A 23,377-nucleotide genomic window follows, 5' to 3' on the forward strand; every position below is an offset into this window, starting at 1 on the left:
CTCTCTGTGGCTTCTGAAGCAATAGTTAACAACTGAATCTCCCTGCTCCAGCTATGTTGACCTCATCAGTGAGTCCGGTAAGACAAACAAGGAGACAAATGGAAAGCCATTTAATTTTGAGGTCTATAAGGAAAAAAACACACAAAAACATTAACATTTGCCAAATAGACTCAATCAGAAGGGGAATAGGGAGCATATTTTCAAGATTGGAAGAAGTATAAACCATGGGGAGTAAAAATGGAAACTATAGAAAAAGAGTTATCATAATCCTAGCTTTGCATGTTACTGCAAAAGATTCTAATCATCAAGTTATCATTATTAGTATTATTATTGTTATTACCGATAATGAACGTAAGCTGGCTGCCAACGGGATGCCTGGCGCTGCACAAGAGAGAATTAGACTCTGTCCCTGCAGTGCAAGCTCACAACAGATCATAATTGCAATAGAAACTCATATTAATAGGGATTCAATATTTTATTAGAAAAGTAACATTGTATTTCTCCTCTCTCTGGGTTTTCTACCACCAAGTAGAATACTGACTCAAAGAATGATGGTTCCTGGACTGTAAAGCTAATAAATCTCCCACCAAGAATTTATCCTCTGTGATTTTCCAACATCAAATACTTCTTCACTTCTGCTTTCATACGATCCAGTGGAGTCATCCTACATCTGTTCAGTTTTCTACCTTTTAGATTGGTGGATTCTCTGGCTTAGGTCGAGTTGATTGATTTTACAGCAGTCATCTTAAGCAGTGATTTTCAAACTGCTGGTTGCAGCCCGTTAGTGGGTCTTGGAATCTGTTTAGAAAGTCACACCAGGATTCTAATAAAAATAATAGAATGTACAAGCATAGCATTACAAAAAATCCAAATATATTACATTTTGTAAGAGTATTTTTTCCTGAAACTTTTGTTTCACTTTTATTCATGTATGTGTGTGTGTTTTTAATGGGTCGTTAAAATTAAAAGCATTTCGTGCTATTGTTCATAATCAAAAAATGTTGAAAAAGCACTAAAGGTACAAAGATATACTTTCCACTCAATTTGAAGTTCAGGCTACCAGTCAATCAGTAAACATGACAGACAGTGAACACAATTTTCAATTATTCATTGTACCTCAAAAATCACCTAATATTTATTATGGTTACAGTGATCTTATATCCCTGAATTAATTCTAATTTCAAATATTCCTTTCCATTGCCACCATGAATATGTCCAGACTTGTTAGACCCCAAGTCCTGACTGTTGGTACATAAAAAACACTCAACATATGATATCATTTATAAAGCTGTTCATTCATTCTGTATTTTCTCAGGGTGTCATAGGCCTGTTGCTTCATACACCTTTTTGATGACATCCACTGGAATAGCCAGTCCCTCCTAACATACACCTTGCTAAACCTGCAATAGAGCTTACTTCTCACCTACCTGCTCCACCCGCCAACAAAAGAAAAATCTTTCCAATCTTAATTCTAGAATTTAGCCATATAACTAATATATTGCAAGAAAAGTTCCCATCTGCCTCCAGTAGATAAGTCACATATTTATCCCACCTTGGTAAGACTGCTTTCCCTTTGCCTTTATTCTAGCTAGAATTCCTATGCCTTTTCTGTACTTGTATCATTAGATCTTTTTAAGTTTGTATAAGTTAAAGACTAGATTTATATGCTATCCCACACTTTCCTCTGATTTCTTAATTTAATCCAAGTAAAAGTATTTGAACTGGAGGTGAAGAGAAGGAAACATGACTGAATTATCAAGGTAATCTTCAAGTAAAGGCTCTGCGGGAGACTACAGAAGCTGGGATAACAAAATATGTAGCAAGTGCCGTTAGTATGAAGAGGCTTGCCTGGTGATGTTTCCAACAAAGACAAACACAGCATTGGGAGAGCTTTTATAGCCACAATTCCAGGGATGCTTCTAATTGTTCATCCTAAATAAACATTTTCTACTGTTCACGGAAATGTCCCCTGAAATTTTTATATTCCAAGCTTACAAAAATATAATGATAATTCCAACATTGGCCATCGATAGGAAATACAGAGTTATATTCCTGCTTGGAAGGAAACTACTTGTTGATAAATCTGCTTATTTATAGTTTGTACTCTCATCAATATCAAAAAGGTAGACATAAGGGCAGTTTAAAATGCAATGGAAGATAAGGTATTTAGGGCTAAAACAGAACAAAGTTCCTCTCATACTCATAGAAGGAAGAAAAAATGCTTTCAGTCACTTGAGTTGAGTAAATTATAATACTTGAATAATAAATTTGGATGTACATTTTCTGGCAGCTAAGGTAAAAGGGAAAGATAAAAATTATCTGAATAGACATAATCTTTCCTGGAATTGAACTCAAGCAGAACTATACCATATTGTACTTGTTCAAGGAGCATTGAATGCGATGGCCTGGGTGCCACCTGGCTCTATTCACGGCCCCACTCCTAACTTATGTTGCCTTTCAATTATTTATCTATCTGATGGGGCAGTGGGGGAATGGAGGGCACTTGGAGCTAGAGAATTGCTAAAGTCTGTGTAAGCATTAAAATTCTGATTTTATGACAGGATAGATTTGAAGAAATAGGGATATTTTAAGCCAAGAACTGTATTAATCACTGAACAGTGCAGAAGTTGAAAAATAGCATGTGTGTAAAATTAGCCAGTTGTTATTTTTCCATATGGAAGTAGCAGAGTCGTTCTTTCACTCACAGTTCCAAAATCCATTGCTTCGTTTCAAAATACTGTATAGTCACCTGCAGCATCTAATCGGGTGTAGATCCTATTTGCTGTCTCTTGCGTTTATCCACTCGTTTCTCTCCCCATTGCAACCATTCATTTTCCAGCCCCTGCCTTGTCTCTCCACCTCCAGCTTTAGCCCCGTACTCACCTGCCACGCTGCTACAAGGGTGATTTCTAAAAAAATTAATGCCTTTCACAGTATTCTTCAGTGACTAGTCAGCACTAGCAGGATAGAGTCCAAACTTGTAGCTCCCCGTATGAAGCCCCATGACCTTGACCCTGCTTACTTCTCCACACAGTTCCCTTGAATCCTAATGCTTCCTCCAGCCATTCAGAACTACTCACAGATTCCCCAAGGACCCACATCTTCATGACTTCGCACATCTTGGTTCCTCCCCTAAATATTTTTCTTTCCCCCTCTCACTATCCCAGTTTACTTAGCAAAAGTTTCCTTATCTTTCAAGATTCTATTAAATTGTTTCCTCTTTTATGAAACCTCAGTTGATATTCTCTTCTCTAGAATTTTAACTACTCTTTCCTCTTGGCTTCACTGTATCTTGCACAAATTCTATCATAGTGCTCATGACATTTTATTGCTTATAGGTCTGTTTTCCTTCCTCAATCTTTAGCACCAGGAGGCATGAAACATTTACTATTTTTATCCCTGGTACTCTGGGAACGTTTGGGATGAATAAATGTTGGAATGTTGGAATGTTGGGTCCTCTCCCTAATTTCTAACTCTTAAAAAGCTGAACAAAATCCTTCTTTGTCTCTTCCCTGTTATTCATCATTTCAGTCTATCCTCATGTAGACTCCTGTCATAATGACATCTTTTGTTCTCCTTCCCCTGCTCAGTGGGGTTCTTAGCCAGGACAGCCTGTGCGATTCAGTAGCTTACTTCACTTCACCTTCTTTAGACTTCTTTCTTCATCTGACTCGTTCATATTCTATGGTCCTACTTCATACATTTCTCATTGCCAGATTCCTCCTAGCAATTTTTATGTGTCTGTTAAATACTTTGCCCATTCCTAGCACTCCATAAATGCTGTGTACTTGTTAAAAAGTAATAAAGTTTGCTGAATTGATTGTTGCTGTTAGGTCATATCTAGAAGTATTGCCTTTAAAAACAAAACCAGGGCAGTATAGCATAGTGGTTAACAAAGGCAATCCAGTAGAGCAGAGCTGTTAATGGTCTTGGCTCAGTAGTCGGAGAGTCCTGAGTTTGAGCCCTGCCTCCAGTGGGTTAGCTGGGTGACTTTGGCCAAGTGGCTTAACTTCTGAATTGGTTTGCTTATCCATGAAAAGGAATAAGCACACCTACATGTTTGTATTATTGTGAGGACTAAATAAGATAACTCAGCAGGATGTGTAGCTAACAGCACATAATGAATAGTTGTTACAATAATAACTATCGATAACTATGATGACAATGATGGCTGATTCAGTGCACCTCGGTGCAACATTGAAGAATATCTAGGATTATTTCCCCTTTGGGTTTGGGGTGTGGCCCAAAGTATGTTTGTAAACTGGTTTTTATTTTTCAGTATTAAGAGGCTTTGCTGCCCATTTGTTTTTTAACCAGGGCTTATGCTAATAGATAATTATTCCACAGTGATTCCATCTGGAGTCGATATTGAGTCCAACCCGCAATCAGCAGCTCCAGTGTAATCCTTGGTCCCCAAAGCCATGCTCCAGAGAATCTGTGGCAAACTGGAAGGCAGCATCGGCCTTTCTGCCTGCCTTTTCTGGGGTGGTCCCGTTATTGTTGTGGTTGTTATTTTTATTATTATTCTCTATCTCTTTTTTTCAATAAAGAGCTGAGAACCACTAAGAAAAAGGAAAAAAAGACTCAGTAGTCTCAAGAATGTGATAAAGTGTCATTGGCAGCAGGAATTTGCACGATCTTACTGCCGACACAGGTAACAGCTTATGACTTCATCTTAGACAAAGGAAATCACTCTCTCTGATGAACACTTTGGGATGATTTTCAGTTTCTGATCTTCTCTTGCTTTTAGCCAGCTACTGTAACAAAAGCCTGTAGGGAGAGCTAAAGCGTCGCCTACTTACAATAACTACATTCTGACTCTCTATTTAATTTTAACAAACAAACTCAGAGCTCCAAATCACTCTCATATTTAATATTTTGTCTTAAAATAGCTATCTATTTTATTTTGCTTTTTTAAAATTAAAACACAGCTTTATATAACGGGCAGCAGGAAAAAAAGAGAGAGAAAGGAAGAGACAGAAAAAAATTGTGACAACGGGAGCGGCTTTAACAACAGAAGCTCATTTCTTCCTCTTTTGAGGCAATGAAGAAGGCAACAGCTAAGGCGTTGTTAGTTCTTTCATGCCAGCTAGAGCCCAGAATGACTACATGCCATCATTTTCAATAATGCCTGTGTGTTTCTGAGGAAATACACACACATATGCATACACAGAGTCATACTTTAAATAAATTCTAACAATGAGCCACCTGTCTGTTAAATATGATTACACAAATGTGATTTAAGATGCTTTCTGAGTATTCCCTTCAATTCTCTTTTTACAGACACACTGAAAGCCACCTGTGGATTCCAGACCATGTTATGACCCCCTCCCTGGCTTCTTTCCAAACTCAAAATCAGTAGCATAATTGCCAATCTGGGTTCAAGCCTTTGCCACCTCCTGAATAAGTTACTGACCAGTGAAATGGTACATAGAAACACCTGCAAATCATATAACTTGGTCAATCACTTCAAAGAAGGCTGGGCTTCACACTGCCTGAGGCAGCATATTATGCAATGATGTTCCATGTTGCCAGTAAACCATGGTTTTATGCCACCATTCAGTATAGCAGCTCTATTTAGCTTTATTTCTCAGATTTTTAAATCCTCTTGTACAGTAGGTGTTGATCTCTCCTGAGGTTGTGATTATAGCTTTAACTATTGACACTTCTATCAGAGCCAACCCCAATTCTTTACCTTCAAGCTGATATAAAATAGTAATTCTTCCAACATCGCAGCCTCTGAGCCTTGAACCCCAGCTCCACCTACTTTGCCCCACACAGAGAGTACACAGATGTTGGTTAGCTGGTTTCCTTAGCAAAATGTAGTCTTCAAATCGCTTTCCCTTGCTGTATTACTTCTTCAAAGAGTAGAGGTAAGTCTGTCAGGGTAAGTCTGACTGGAAACATTGAAAGTGCTCTAAGACACATGCATCTAAAAAGCTGCCTCTTTCCCACTCAAAAATTTGGTGTTTGCCATTATCTACCCGGAACACTGTCTATCAAGTTATTGAAATAATTGACAGTGAGCACTTCCTTAGAAGAGACTCTACCTTTCTGTTTGTTGACGAATCTCAGGGATAAACTCTGTAAGTTCCAGCAGTTTGGGTATAATTAGAAAGAAACTACATTGAAAATCAAAATATATAAGTATCAGCTCAGCCATTAATTAGTTGTGTGACTCTAAGTAAGTAACTCAACTTCTCTAAGCCTCGGGTTACTTCATTTAGAAAGTGAGAAGACCTCAGCCTTCCTCCCAGCCTAAGTGTGAGACTTAAATGAGAAAGTGTGCATGGAAGTATCTGGCACACAGTGGATTGTCAGTCAGTTTTCTTCATGTCCTATTTTGCCCTTTGCTCTATCAGGTTTGCAAGACCAATTGTTGCTTGTGAAAAACTAAACAATCATTCTGTCGTATTTCTTCACCCTAGTGTAGGTTAGATTAAAGAGTTTGATCTTATCACTTGAGCTAGTCCAGCTTGTATTATCCCTACTGGCTTTGCCTTGGTGCCTGGAATTCTTCTAGTGTTTACTCCTTTTGGTGGGAGCAATGATACAATAATACAGTAATGCAATGGGCCTTGATGGGTTTTGAAGCTCTTACTTAGTTGATCAGGGAACTTCCAGTTCTAACATTTGTTTACATTGGCTTTAAAATAGACTGTTCCAAGTAGGTCCAGGATCTTCTTAGAATACTCCTACTAAATTCTTACTGTAGACATATGTAAGCCTTGCATATAAACCTTCCATGCCTCTGGCAAAGGAAGTCCTATTCAGGGTACCATAATTTCAAGAAGAAAATACCTAGAAAACTGAAGGGAGATGCGGTAGCTTTATTCCCTTTTAAGAGTTAGGTAGATTATCATCTCTTTGTTCGAGAGATCCAATTTAGTGGAGGATTGTTTAGGTACTGGTTGTAGAAAGGCCTAAATTTGCTGTCCCTTTCTTCTTGCTTTTGAAATGTGGAAAAGAGGGACAAGGAAATATTTAGAAAGAAAGAATGTATAAGAAATAAGCTATATAACAGATTGTCAATGTCACTTGCTGTGATTTTCCTAAACACCAAAGAGCTTGAAATTTCTAGAATTTTGATGAAGGCTAAGTACCCCTTCAGTGATATTGTTCATAAAATCATGCATGTCAGAGTTGGAAGTCACCTCAGAAACCACCTATTGTATGAATCCCTTTTGCTGTCCCAGAAAAATGAACATCAGGCTCTATTTGGACATTACAGTGCAGAGAACTCAGCTCCTGGCAAGAAACTCCATTCCACTTTGAACAGATCTGACTATAAGGAAACTAGATCTGTTCCTTACTTTGAATCAGATCTCTCTCTATTACTTCTACGCATATGTTCTTATTTTACCATCTGGAGTCACAAAGATAAATCTGAATCTTCCAAAATGTGAAGGCATTTATCATCTCCCACAGGTGTGTTCTTCTCTAGCATAAATATTCCCATTTTCTCTAACCACTCTTCTAATAACAAAGTTTCCTTTTCCTCAACACTCTGATCACTCTCTTTTGAATACATTATGGTTTTTCAATGTTTATATAAATTATGACACCTAAAACTGAACACAAGATTTGGCATGTGTTTTTTGTGGCCAACCAAAAGAGAGCAATAACCTCCATACCTTTATTCTCAACACTCCATATATATATGAAGGCGTATTTAGCTTTTGCTATATGTGTCTGATACTGTTCAACATGCTTTATGTACATTAATGCATTTAATCTCACGACAAACCTGTGAGATAGGTACTTTGATTATTCTCATTTTTTAAATGAGGAGACTACACTATAGTCTATATTAGTGTTTCTCAAGCTTTAATATGCATAAAAATCATATAGGATTTTTATGAAAATTCAGATGCTAATTTAGTAGGATTTCTGTGTGTCCTGAAATTCTGCATGTCTAACAAGCCCCCAGGTGATATTGGTGCTGCTGGTCCAAGAAACATAATTAAAGTAGGAAGGGCCTATATAATATGATGAAATGATATGAAATGATAAAACAGAAGATCCTTAAGCTGCAGTAGCCAGAGGTATCTTTAACAGCATTTTAGGAAGTTTCAGAGAATTTATGTTTATTTAATTGGAGAACTGTTTTCAGTTTACACCGTAATTTGAAAGATGTTCTTCCTAGCAGCAAGAACTGGCTTATAAAACTCCTTCTACCATTTAAGTATGGAATAACAACAATAACTAACATTCATGAAGAACTTGCCATAGGTCAGGTTCTGTTCTAAGAAACTTACACACCCTATCATTTAATGTTTCCAACAGTCCTGTAAGGTAAATCCTATCATTATCTTGTTTTGAAGATGAGAAAACTCAAGCCAACAGGAGAGCAAGACTAACATCTCTAAGTTTCTGGTCAATGGAAACACAAAGATTTAGTAGATCACCGAGATCACACAGTTAGGAAGTGGCAGAACTGGGAGGCAAACCTACCTGATACAAGAGTCCACCTGCCTAACTATGAAGCAACACACCTGCCTGTGCTTACCTCACAGAAAATAAAGGCAGCAGTCCAAGAGATTGAGGGGCAGAGAAATTTCAGAGGCCAGCAAGTGGAAAGTGACCCCTTCCCAGGCAAGAGAGTAGCTGTGGAGAAGGTAGTTCTCGAACACTGAAATAAATCAATCTGTGTTAAATTCTGTGATAAAGGCTACAATAAGACTGAACGTTGATCAAGTCCATAAACAGAGACCACAGACTTCCTGTAGTTAATAATAAGGACTTTAATCTTTAATATACCAGATCTAGCTCAGATCTAGCTCAGATCCTGTGCTAGGTGCAAATGTACACATGCGAGTCCTGCCTGCTGTGAGCTCATAGCCTAGCTGGGGAACAATTTACAAACAAGTGATTCTCTAATAGAATATAAGAACTACCATAGTCACAGGGGACTAGGATGAGTTGATGAAGGGAAGGCAACAGGGAAGACATTCATCGGGGAGATTGGTGCTAAAGAGCAACCTGGCAGAGAAAACCAGAAGAACCAAGGTAGGCACAACCTAATCTTACTTTTTCTTAGGTAGTTGTAATGGTACATCAAATTGTTTTATATTTAAATGTTTGCTCCAGAAGGGTGATTAATTTTCATGACACTCAAATTATGCTCCCAAGGAAGACTGCTCTAATGTAAAAACAACAGAATCTTTCCATTGTAAGTTTGATTTTTCTTACATTTCTTTCTTAAACCCATTGGCAACTGCTTTTGTCGGCTATTTAGAAATCTCAAGCACATATTAAAGAAACCATTAAAAGCAGATGTTTGAGCCTGGTTTAGCAGTAAATTTGAATAGTAAAATTATCCCTAGATTCTTTCCATTAATGAATTAATATAAATCAATTTCAACATTATTGACAAACATTGGAGTTTTCAGGGGCTCTGCTGGATGAACAAGTGTATTTTGCCTGTTAAGAATTATTAAATTCACTTGTTTTGATCAGATTTATATTTTATGTTTTAAAACTTTACTATGTGCCTTAGGCCAGCATACATGACACAACAAAGGTGGACTTAGCCTATACATCAGTAATACTCGCAAGTTCAAGTCCTCTGACTTTTTATGTAATGTGTAAGAGTATAAATAGCACACACATAAAAAATAATTTAAGTTGGGAAATTTATTCTTGAAAGTATACAAGAGAGATTGTTCAAGAAGCCCCATGTAGATTGTAGGCACAGCATATGGCTTATGGCTTCGACACTGTGACCAAGACATTTCCCTCCAGCTGGTACCAGTGTAACTGGTTGCAAGAAAATATCCAGGAGTAGCAGAGGTACTTCCAGTGCTGAAAGCTCTGCAATACTTATTTGGCAAATGTCATTTGGACAGAAATTTTATACCTATTTGGGAAGGAAGGAGAGTGATATAAAGGGAAAGAAGAAGCAAAATATTTTAGCACCTACTGCCCACCTCACCACTCTTCAGCATCCTGAAACCTCTTTTAAGGTGTGCTACTTGAGAACTACACTACATGTGAGCACACAGATATCTATCTCCTCCCTACTGAAGACGTCTGCTTATTCATCTGGTAGGATTCCCTGTGTTCATTGATTGTCACTCTGTTAGGGGCTGGAGAAATACCTGCCTCATGCTTACTCTCAAAGCAGCAAACAGTGTAGGAGAGAGAGAGACAGGAACGCAGAGAATGATGATTGGTTAAGCATTAGGTGCTGCACTGGGTACAGTGGGAACAAAGGAGTGAAGCCATTTCTACCTAAACCAAGTGAAAAGAGGAAGGCAGTTGTGAGGAGGAGGGGAAACGCTTCACTTGAAAGAGAAGTGACATCTGATCAGAGTATGAAAAACAAAGGTAGAATTTTAAGAAGACTAAAAGAAAGGAGATTTATAGAAAGAGAAAGCAGGATATGCAAAGCCATGGAGACCTTGAAGAACAGGACCCATAGGAAACTGCAAATAACTTGGTATGGCTGGAGCTTAAGGTGGACTCCTTACTACATACCTATTTACTGTGGGTAGATCTTGAGACAAAGAGATGAAGTTGAACTCTATTGTAATGGTTGAAATAGAAGAAGAAAGTCTAATTGGAATGGAGAGATGGCAAGCACAATTAGATGGCTATGACCAGAACTGAGCTGACGTTTGTCACTGACGGTGCTGGGAGTGAGGGGAAAGGACACAGTGACAGTGATTCCCTGGATTCAGTTTAGGGGTGTATACTGGAAAAACCTACAGTTCTCCTCCTGAACACTTCACTTCTGACACTTCTACCAAATGTGTGGGAGGTTTCCCCCCACCCCAAGCTTTTCTCTGACACAGCTGGATGTCCTACAATTTAAGTCAATTCTGACACTACATACCTGGACATAGCATCATTTCCCACAGATGAAGGACTTAGTCTCATGAGACTGCCCCCACTTCAGACGCCAATCACCAGTAGTGGCCCCTGGGTTATCCACAACTTCTGTCCAACTTGGCTACAAATTGTATTTTCCCATGACCTCCTCCCCTTAGATTCAATTATTTGCTAGTGTGACTCACAGAACTCAAGGAAACACTTATGTTTACCAGTTATTAAAGGATATGATAAAGGATACAGATGAATAGCCAGATAGGGCAAGGTCTGGGAGGGGCTTGAGCACAGGAGCTTCTGTCTCTGGGGAGTAAGGGTATGTCACCTTCTTGGTTCATGGGTGTGTTCACCCACCCAAGCTCCCCAAGCCCCATATTGTTGGGATTTTATGGAGACTACTTCACATAAGCATAATCAATTATCAACTCCATTTCCAGCCCCTCTGTAGAGAATGGGGTGGGTGGAAGGAGCTGAAAGTTCCAAGCTTCTAACCATGGCTTTGCCTTTGTGGTGACAGCCCCCATTCAGGAGCCCACTCAGTCACCTCATTAGAACAAAAGATGCTCTTAGTGTTCTTATCACTTAGGAATTTACATGGGCTTTAGGAACCCTGTGCTAGGAACCAGAGACAAAGAACAATATATATATTTTCTATTATCTCACCAGTTGCATGAATGGTGATCCTATTTGATACATACATGGGGTATGTATCAAATTTTGGAAATGTCTACTATAGATCTTTTAATTCCTTCAAATTCAAGAGCACTGATTTGGAAAGAATTCATTGCATCATTTTATCTAAGTCCTATGAGTATTCTAACAATCCCACATGGCCTAAAATGAGACTGTAAAATAAAACTACATGCTGTTTGCACCACATTATTCTAATATTTCTTTTCATCTGGGACATAGCAATCCCTCTGGAAACAGTGTGGAAAAATGAATCAGGAGCAGTTAAAATGTAAGGAGAAGCATCAAGTTATTAGGCAAGGCTTTGAAAAGATAAATGGTTTGTGAAGGAAAATGTAATTAACAGGTTACACTATATACGTGTGCAAAATGCCTATGATGCATGAAAATGCTTTTGTCTACTTAATTTTCCTAACACTGTGTGTTTATATTTAAATTAATTAAAGGCGAACGGTCTTGTGCTCTTAAATAACTTTGTGGTAACTGATATGTGCAGCAGCCAAATTGATGGCATGTAATGAAAACTAGCTAACCCAAAGGCTTGTAGTCCAAGAAGCCACGCTCAGTGATGAGTGCCTGAGGGCAGTTGTTCTACAGAGTAAGCTACTGTCCTTATGGGGAAAGAATCTGAAAGCCTCATGTACAGCAGACAGAGCCTTGCCACCCAAAGGGAGATTTGCAGCGCATTAAGGGAAAGCCAAGAACATAAGTGCCTCGAGAGCAGACATCTTTGTCCGTTTTGTTCAGTGACATATTCCAAGTGTTTAGAACAGTGTAGGTGTCCAATAAGTATTTTCTTAATTAATGAGTTACTGAATAACTTAATTAATGAATTTCCACAGCAACTTGGCAGCATGATGTGAGAGCAAAGATTTGGCATCAGAAGTCCTGGATTTTAACCCTCATCGGTAGTGTGATCCTGAGTAATTTATTTACTTTTGAACTTTAGTTTCCTCGTCAGTAAAATGGAGACAGTAGTTATGAAAATTAGGTTATAAGAGATAGTTTATGTGAAATCACATTATAAGCATTAAAGGAATGATGTGTTCATTTATCTCCTTGAAGGCAGAGATTCTGCTTATGCATTACTGAGTAATTTCTGATCCCCACTGCTTATGTATTAGTTCTTTTTTTTTAAACCCCTGACACACAGTCTGCAATAAATGTTTATTAAAATGACTTGAAGTCACCATGGCTGGTACATTTTGCATTGGGAAGCGGAGGAGGAAGTAGTTGACAGAATGATAAGAACTCGTTGACAAAAAGCATCAACAGTTGGTTTATTGGGGCTTCTAAGATCTGAATTTCTTTCTCAGTCTGGAGCCTCTCTCCAGCCTGATTTCTAGGATCACTTTGATCATGACAATTACTCCCCTACCTTCATGTAGAATTATTACCTTATATGACAGAGTAAGCTGTATCTATTGGCTCTTTATAGTACAGATCTATTCCTGACCAATGGCAGCTCATTCGAAAATGTCCAGATCTACAAATACCATATGTGGATATGTCATGTATGGTCTGTGCTCAGGAAAACTTTCTCAGAGTATATGTATATTTAAATAAGTCCTCATCTCATGGACAGGTTAGTTTTCAAATTTTCACTTGTAAGAAGCTTATTCAAGAATTTCTTCAACAAACATTACATCTTTATTGTTCTGGCCTCAGGGTTAAGCACTGGGAAACAAAGATGCCTAATATGTCATCCCTACCATCTCTGGCTACTTCTCATTTTCTAGAGGCATGGAGAACAGGGACAAAGCTGTAAGGTAATATGAGCAAAAGATGCCTTGGTGGCAATGCAGATTTGGAGAAGGGCTTGGAAGAATAAGTGAGATGTTTAGAAGCTAGAATGGACAGGCCTGGATAATTGTTTGGATATGAGAATTGGTGGAGTAGGTATAACCTAAGATGGCTCTCTGGAGTTATGGCTTCATTGAGTGGGTGAATGGCTCTACTGTTTGCCAGAGAGACACCCAAAGAATAAGCAGTTTTTTTTTGTTTTGTTTTGTTTTGTTTTGTTTTGTTTTTTTAGAATAAGCAGTTTTAAGGCAGGAAATAATTACCCTAATTATGTATAGTACTTAGCATGACTCTGGAGTTCAACAGATTGCACCTCGCCAGTATCTCCCACACATGAGGCACTCTGTATGTATTAAATGAAGCAATTGATGAATCCCCGAACTAACGTTTACTGGTTGTGAGGCACTCTGTATGTATTAAATGAATCAATCGATGAATCCCCGAATTAACGTGTACTGGTTGTGTGACTTTGGGTAAGTCATTTAACCTCTCTAAGTCTCATTTTTTTCAACTGTGGAGATAGCAGTAGCTACTTAATAAGGTAATTAATTGTTTGAAAAAATAGAAAGAAAAGGTACATATAAAGTAGCATAATACCAGGTACATACTAAGCTTTCAATAAATGGTAACCATTTGTATTAATCTTTGTGTCTCAGGGATTATGTCTGTCAGACGTGTCAGAGAGAGAAAATAGATGTGAATAATCATTAATTTTATTAATAATATTTAGAAAGTTTTTTTATGGGTGTTGACAGAGCCCCTCTCTGACACCAAACATATAGTCTTGAATGATTTTGTGAGAACATGGCACACTAATCACCTGGGTCTGGTGCTCTCCCACCTAGGGAGTGGTTGAAATCCCTATCAGCACTAAACCCTCACCCACCCAGTCACTTTGCACCTCTCCTGTCCTCTCCCACAAGATGGCTAGATCAATGACAGAGGATGAATGAGAAGAAAGAGGACAAGAAAAAGTAAGAACTGACTCCCTCCAGCCTACTAACTTAAAGTTTAATATTGTGTGTAAGGGCAGATCTTACAGTCAACATAATTATATGCATAATACATGTGGATATGCAAAAACATGTAAATCATACTACTTTAAATGCAAATATATACATGGTCTTTTTGATTATCTATGCCACTTGGATTTGACCCTCAGGATAACCTTAGTGGAAACTACTGCCCTGGGTACCATTTTTTAACTGAATCACTGATCTGAGATGTTTTTTAAAAAGGAACTCAGGAATGAAAAAGAAATATGTTTTACAGTTCACATCTGCGTGGGTTAAAAGACCTGCTATGATTCTGTAGATTATATTCCTTTTACTGCCTTGGACTATTAGTTAATTTTATGTGTACATGTTTTCTCTCCTACCGCCCCCAATCCCAGATTGCCAGTTCCTTGAAAGGAGGCACTGTGTATTATAACACATCATGTCCCATTATAACTCGGGCAAATCAGGTCTTTAAAAATGGTGGGAGTGATCTGTCATATGAGGTGATACCATCTTATCTGTTGCTCACTCCTCACTCCATTCTCTTTACCCGCTAGCTTTCACATTTTTACCCTTTTTTCACCTTGCTAGTCCTTCTTGGTCTCCTCCCTCTCTTCTCTCTGGGCTGTGATTTTGTCTCTCCTCCTTAGCTCAGCATAATCCTGCATCGTAGCAATTCTCCCACTTTACTTGGATCCCCCAGAGTCCCCTTCCTGTTCCCTCCTCTCTAAAGCAAACTCCCACCACTCTTCTCCCCTCTCATGTTGGAACATACACATCCACGGTCTTTAGTCCTCTTTTTCAGATGCTACATGAAGAATCTTTATATCTGGTTTGAAACCATCCAGACACCAAGAGTGTTTAGGGTTGTTAAAAAACAAAGTTCAACTGAGTACACTTTAAACATCTTACTGGCTTTATTCAATGAGTCATGAATTGGGCAGCATCCAGTTTAACGAATAGAAAGGAGTTCTGAGGAGCTGTACAAAATGAAAGACTTTTATAGACAGAAGGGAGTGGGAACAAGGTAGTTACAGCAGACAAAAAAGTGGGTTGGTTATCGCAAGGTCACTTTCCTTTAGGGGATGACAAGGATCTCAGGTAGATTACCTAACTATTGCTAATTAGGTGATTCCTGATTGATGATTGACTGTTTTAAGGTTCCATTTTTGGGAGAGCTGAAACTGCAATTAATCTCTGTCTGGTGATGTGGTGCTTAGCGTAAGAGACTCCATTTTGGGCCTGTTGTCTTATTATATTAACAAGTGTGAATAATACTGTGTCCCTGTAGAGATATTATTGTTTTCTCTTATAGTGAGACAAAATGGCCTGCTTACTCCTCAAGTGTACCCTAACAAAAAAGGCCTTCACAACTTTTTCCGACAGCCATGTCTCACATTGTAGAAGGGTGGGTTATAGCCTATAGGTAACAAAAAATTGCTAAGTGTAATGTCCTATCCAGGAGTTCCTTAAGTTGCTTCTGGTGCAAACATCCTTATTTCCCCCTTCCATTAGTGTTTCATCCAGGGATTCGCCATATCCAAGTTCATGTTTGTTGACTGCTCGTCATTGCCACGTACTTGCCCAAGTTCCAGATCCGTCTGCTCTAGACTTGTCAATGGTCTTCATTGGGTTTAGGCATATATTACCTGCTCAAATAGCTTCTAAGGTCCACTGGGAAATGAATAAATCATTGTTGCTCTGTCAGCACAACCTCATAGAGGATAGCTCACAATTATGTCTCTGCTTTTTAAGGAAATAGCTCTTTTATTTATTTATTTATTTATTTATTTATTTATTTATTTATTTATTTTTGGCTGCATTGGGTCTTCATTGCTGCGAGCAGTTTTTCTCTAGTTGTGGCCAGCGGTGGCTACTCTTTGTTGCTGTGCACGGGCTTCTCATCTTGGTGGCTTGTCTTGTGGAGCACTAGCTCTAGGTGCGCGGGCTTCAGTAGTTAGTTGTGGCTCGTGGGCTCTAGAGAGCAGGCTCGCTCGTTGTGGCGCACGGGTTTTGTTGCTCCGCGGCATGTGGGATCTTTCCAGACCAGGCCTCGAACCCGTGTCCCGTGCCTTGGCAGACAGATTCTTAACCACTGCGCCACCAGGAAAGTCCAAAATAGCTCTTTTAAAGAACACTTCTGTTACATATGCCAGGGAGGTCCAATGTCTTTGAAATTTTTATTTCTGCAAAAAATAAAAATCAAGGTGACTTAAAGCAATTAAAAACTCTTTCTGAAAGCCCGGTCATTTCTGTTTTGGTAATCCTTTCCTATATAATAGGCATCAGCAAACTTTTTCCATAAAAGGTCAGTTTGTCAATAGTTTAAACTTTGCTGGCCCTATGGCCTCTGTCACAACTATTCAACTCTGCCATTGTCATGCAAAAGTAGCCATAAACAAATGGGCGTGGGTGTGTTAAAAGGTGGGAAGGAAGAGAGTGAGAGAATAAAAGGAAGACTGAAAACTAAGGGAGTAGGTAAAGGGCCTTGCTTTGGGCTCTAATCTGGCAGAGTATACAATACAGCTGGGTGCTTGTTCCCCAAGGGTGGTCCTTTCTTTCTGACTATATTTAAGCCAGTATCTTGGAGTAGAAGAACAATGAGTGATAGGATTCAAATATCCATTTCTTATCATCAATTTCAATTAATGATCTGGCTGTCAGAAAACAGAAAGCTCAGTGTTTTCTGACCTAAATAATGGGAATAATAGTAACTGCATTACTGGTGTTTAATTAAACAAGGAAGCCATGAGACTGAGGTGGCTCTAATGCCAGGGCAACCTACCTAAGCAAACCAAAATCTAAGCTTGTAAAGCCCTCAAGGTTACAAAATTGAAAACTCAAGACAACCAATCACAAACTGGTAACTAGGCTTTAAGCTATAGCCAATTAAATAATTTCCTGTATTTGTTTCTGCACTTTTTCTATTTAAGTCTTCCCCTAGTTTCTAAGGGCTGGAGTGCTCCTAACCACTTCCAGTTTGGCGCCATCTGACCTGAATCAATTCTTGCTCAAATAAATTCTTAAAATGTTTAGTATGCCTCAGTTTATCTTTTAATAGTGGTTGTTTACAAAATACAGCACTTTGTAATTGTTGGGGAAAATTTTTTTTTTCTCTACCCCTCTGGATTCTTTAGCTGGTCTAATAATTAAATTGACTTAAAACAGATTAACAGGAGAAAAAATTAGGTACTAACGGAGGCTCCACACAGCTAATGAGACCCAAGGACAAGCAGGGCAGCGGAGGCTCAAATGCTGTCTTGAACTAAGAAATGGGATGGGAGGGAGCCTGGGACTTCAAAGGGGAGGAAGGTGACTCACAGGACAATAAGAAAAACAAATGTTTGGTAATTAGATGTTTGTCCTGCCATTCAAAGAGGTCATTTAGATAAAAATTTCTCTCTTAGTAATAGCTTTCTTTCTGGGCCACACCCCCTATCTAAATTCTTTTAGATATTTAAAGGAGAAGTAAAAGTTTTTCTTGAGTCTGCTGGATCTTGATTGCTTTCTGCTTAACAAAGTCCACATGCCAAAGTGGCACACTTTGTGAGGCTCATTCTGAACCACTTCATAATCTGTAGAGAAAGTTTCCGATGTGAGCTTTTCTCATTATTATCATTCAGATGTTTAAAATCGCCAAAAAAATAATCAGCCTAATGAAAGCATTATCTTTTATGGCAAAGATACCACTTGGCCCATCACTGAGATTTAAAGAACTTATTTGATGACATATTTACTAAAGCAAATATTCATAATTACTATGAATCTCATGGTACATTCTGTGAAGCCCTCCAGCAAATCTTCTTCACTAACTCAAAACTGATATTTGTAATGGCCCACTGTCTAGCCGACAGGAGTTTGTCATGCTATAGGTAAAATACTTAAAAGAATAGCCCTTTTTAAACTTAAACTTTTCTTCTGAATATAAAATGTTTTCATTCGTATTAATTATATATTTCAGGAAAATAGAAGAAATACTTAAAGATGAAATTTAAGACTACGTTTACAGTAATAACACACAGATAACAATTTTTAATACTTTGACATTCTTATTTTCTGTTCTTTTTTTGAGAATACACAGCTCCTTTAGATTTAATTGAGCTCATACTTAACACATTAAAACCCTGTGAAATTATCTTTCCTTTAACCAAAAAAAGTAAGAATTTCCTGCATTTCATTAAATATAATGTGAAAAGACTTTATAAGCCTTTATAGTATGCAATCACATAGCTATGCCCTACTTTAATTAATTACCAATTTAGGATATTTAGGTTATTTCCAATTTTTAAACATCACAAGTAATGTCATAATAAACTTCCTTTTATATATATTTTGCCTTTGTTTCTGATTACTTTCGTAGAAAAAAAAGAGAGAGAATTAAAATTTAAATATATGTATGTGCATTGCATCCAAAAAAGTTTTAATAATTTATATTTCTTTTTTTCAAAACCTACCAACACAAGGTTTTATATTTTAATCAAATTAATAAAAAAAGTAGTATTATATCATGAAAGTACATGATAAGTAGTATTATATCATCTTAATTTACATTCATTTTAGTACAGGTGTAGTTAAATTATTGTCATAAGTTGAGTGGGCATTTGCAATTTTCCTGTGTAAATTTCTTCATTTTTATTGAGTTGTTCATGCTCTAAATTATTTTGAGAAAGCTGAGATTTTTTTAAAAATTAATTACTTACCTGTCATATATTGCAAATATAATTTTGTATTCAATTTATTGAAACTAAAAAACTAACAGGAACAATTCACCCATTTTTTCCCACCCCCCACCTCTCACTTCTTGCAACCAACAATCTGTTCTCTGTATCTATGAGCTCTTTTGTTGTTGTTCTTGCTTTTTTGTTTGTTTTTTTCAGATTCTTCATTCAAAAGAGATCATGAGGTATTTGTCTTTCTCTGTCTGACTTATTTCACTTAGCATAATGTCCTTGAGGTAAGATTTCATTATTTTTTATGGTTGAATAATATTCCATTTTATATATATATATATATATATATATATATATATGTGTGTGTGTGTTTGTGTGTGTGTGTGTATATATGTGTGTGTATACATATATATATATATTGCTGGATTGTATGGTAGTTTTATTTTTAATTTTTAAAGAAATCTCCATACTGTTTTTCATAGTGGTTGTACCAATTTACATTCCCACCAACAGTGCACAAGTGTTCCCTTTTCTCCACGTCCTCATCAACATTTGTTATTTCTTGTCTTTTTGATAATAGCCATTCTAACAGGTGCCAGGTGATATCTCATTGTGGTTTTGATGTCCATTTCTCTATGATTGGTGTTGTTTAGCATCTTTTCATGTACACGTTGGCCATCTGCAAGTCTTCTTTAGAGAAATGTCCATTCAGATTTCTGCCCATTTTTTAATGGGATTTCTATTCTTTTTCTTTTGGCTATTGAGTTGTATATGTACAACTTTATTCTGCACAGCAAAAGAAACCATCAACAAAATGAAAAGGCAACCTACTGAATGGGAGGAAATAATTTTTAATTATTTTTTAATTATTATTTTAATATTTAATTATTTCCTCTCATTCAGTAGGTGTGACTTTTCATTTTGTTGATGGTTTCTTTTACTGTGCAGAAGTCTTTTAGTTTAATATAGTTCCACGTGTTTATTTTTGCTTTTGTTGTTTTTGCTTTTGGTGTCAGATTCATAAAATCACTGCCAAAACCTATGTCAAGGTGTTTACCACCTATGTTCTCTTCTAGGAGTTTTATGATTTCCAGTCTTACTTTCAATTTTTTAATATGTTTTGAGTTAATTTTTGTGCATGATGTAAGATGGTGATCTAATTTTTTTTTTTTTTTTTTTTTTTTTGCATGTGGCTGTCCAGTTTTCCCAGTGCCATTTGTTGAAGAGACTCTCCTTTCCCCATTGTATATCCTTGGTCCCTTCATCGTAAATTAATTGACCACATATATGTGGGTTTATTTCTGAGGTCTCTGTTCCATTCCATTGATTTATGAGTCTGTATTTATGCCAATACCATACTGTTTTAATTACCATAGCTTTGTAATAAAGTTCAAAATCAGGAAGTGTGATGCTGCCAGCTTTGTTCTCTCTCAAGATTTCTTTGACTATTCAGTGTCTTTTGTGGTTCCATACAAACTTTAGGATTGCTTGTTCTATTTCTGTGGTAAATGTCGTTGGAATTTTGATAGGGATTGCGTTGAATCTATAGATTGCTTTTTGTAGTATGGACATATTCACAATATTAATTTTTCCAACCCATGAGCATGGAGTATCTTTCCATGTATTTGTATCTTCTTCCATTTATTTCATCAGTGTCTTATAGTTTTCAGTGTACAGGTCTTTCACCTCCTTGGTTAAATTTATTACTAGGTATGTTATTTTTTTTGATGCAATTGTAAATGGGATTTTTTCTTAATTTCTTTTCCTGTTACTTTGGTATTAGTGTATAGAAACTTAGATTTTTGTATATTGATTTTGCATCTTGAAATTTTACTAAATTCATTTATTAATTTTAACAGTTTTTGGAGGAGTCTTAGGGTTTTATATATATGATATTATGCCATCTACAAATAGAGATATTTAACTTCTTCCTTTCCAACTTGGATTCTTTTTATTGCTTTTTCTTATCTAATTGTTCTGGCTAGGATTTCCAATGCTATGTTGAATAAAAGTGGCAAGAATGGGCATCCTTGTTTTGTTCCTGATCTTGGAGGAAAAGCTTTCAGATTTTCACATTTGAGTTTGATGTTAGCTGTGAGCTTGTCATATGTGACCTTTATTATGTTGAAGTATGTTCTTTCTGAATTCACCTTGTGTGAGTTTTTATCATAAATGGATAGTGAATTTTGTCAAGTGCTTTTTCTGCATCTATTGAGATGATTGCATGGTTTTTATCCTTCATTTTGTTAGTGTGGTGTATCACATTGATTGATTTGCAGATATTGAGCCATCCTTGCACCACTGGAACAGACCAGTTCCACTGATCATGGTATATGATCCTTTAAATGTATTGTTAAATTTAGTTTGCTAATATTTTGTTGAGGATTTTTGCATCTATGTTCATCAGGGATATTGGCCTGTAATTTTCTTTTCTTGTGGCACCCTCATCTGGTTTTGGTATAAGGGTAATGCTGGCTTCATAAAATTTATCTGGAAGTATTCCTTCCTCTTCTGTTTTTTGGAGGAGTTTGAGAAGGATTGGTATTAAGTCTTTGAATGTTTGGTAGAATTTACTAATTAAGCCATTCGGTCCTGGACTTTTGTTTTTTGGAAAGTTTTTGATTACTAGTTTAATCTCCTTGCTAGTAATCAGTCTGTTCAGATTTTTTATTTCATCATGATTCAGTCTTGGCAGGTTATATGTTTCTAGGAATTTATCCATTTCTTTTAACTGGTCCAATTTTTTGACATATAACTGGTCATGGTAGTCTCTTATGATCCTTCATAATTCTGTGGTATTAGTTGTAACATCTCCTCTTTCATTTCTTATTTAACTTGCTTTAGTCATCTCTCATTTTTTTTTTCTGTGATTCTAGCTAAAGGATTGCCAATTTTGTTTATCTTTTCAAAGAACCAGCTCTTAATTTCATTGATTCTTTCTACTGTCTTTTGAGTCTCTATTTCAGCTACTCCTGCTCTAATCTTTGTTATTTCCCTCCTTCTACTAACTTTGGGCTTTGTTTATTCTTCTTTATCCAGCTCCTTGAGGTATAAATTTAGGTTGTTTATTTGAGACTTTTCTTGTTTCTTGGGTTAGGCATTTATTGCTATGAACTTCCCTCTTAGAACTTCTTTGCTGCCTATCATACATTTTGGTATGTTACATTTCCATTTTTCTTTGTCTCAAGATATTTTTTGATTTCTTCTTTGACTCATTGGTTATTCAGTAGCATGTTGTTTAATCTTCATATACTTGTGAAGTTTACAGTTTTTTTCATGTAATTAATTTCTAGTTTCATACCTTTGGGGTTGGAAAAGATGCTTACATTGATTTCAATCCTCTTAAACTTACTAATACTTATTTTGTGGCCTAACATATGATCTATATTGGAAAATGTTCCCTATCACTTGAGAAAAATGTGTGTTTTGTTGCTTTTAGATGGAATGTCCTGTAAACATCTGTTAAGTTCATCTGGTCTAACATGTTGTTTATTAAGACTAATGTTTCCTTATTGATTTTCGGCCTGGATCATCTATCCATTGATGTAAGTGGACTTAAAGTACTAAAGTCCCCTACTATTATTGTTTTACTGTCTATTTCTCCCTTTAGGTATATTAATATTTGCTTTATGTATTTAGATGCACCTCTGTTGGGTGTATAAATATTTACAAATGTTAGAGCTTGTTGTTGGTTGACCCCTTTATCATTATGTGACAGCCTCCTTTGTCTCTTATCACAGTCTTTGTTTTAAAGTCTACATTGTCTAATATAAGTATAGCTACCCCAGTTTTCTTTTGGTTTCCATTTGCATAGGATATCTTTATCCATCCCTTCACTTTCAGTCTGTGTGTGTCTTTACATCTAAAGTGTGTCTCTTTCTGCAGCATATAGATGCGTATTTTTTTTTATCCACTCAACCACTCTATGTTTTTAATTGGAGAATTTAGTCCATTTACATTTTAAATAATTATTGATAGGTATGTGCTTATTGCCATTTTGTTAAATATTTTCTAGTTATTTCTATAGCTTCTCTTTGTTCCTTTTCTTCTTCTCTTGCTCTGTTCCTTTGTGGTTTGATGACTTTCTTTTGTGGTATGCTTATATCCTTTTATCTTCATCTTTTGTGTATTTCCTATAAGCTTTTGCTTTTTTGTTACCATGAGGCTTACATATAACAACTTATATCTCTAACAGTCTATTTTAAGTTGATAAAAATTTAAGTTTGATCCCATTCTAAAGCTCAAAATTTTTACTCTCCCCTCCCACCCACATCTTATGTTTAGATGTCACATTTTACATTTGCATATCCCTTAACTAATTATTGTAGTCACAGTTATTTTTACTACTTTTGTCTTTCCACCTTCATACTAGCTTTACAAGAAATT

The sequence above is a fragment of the Balaenoptera musculus genome, chromosome 1, assembly GCF_009873245.2.
Source record: "Balaenoptera musculus isolate JJ_BM4_2016_0621 chromosome 1, mBalMus1.pri.v3, whole genome shotgun sequence".
In the NCBI taxonomy this organism is placed as follows: domain Eukaryota; kingdom Metazoa; phylum Chordata; class Mammalia; order Artiodactyla; family Balaenopteridae; genus Balaenoptera; species Balaenoptera musculus.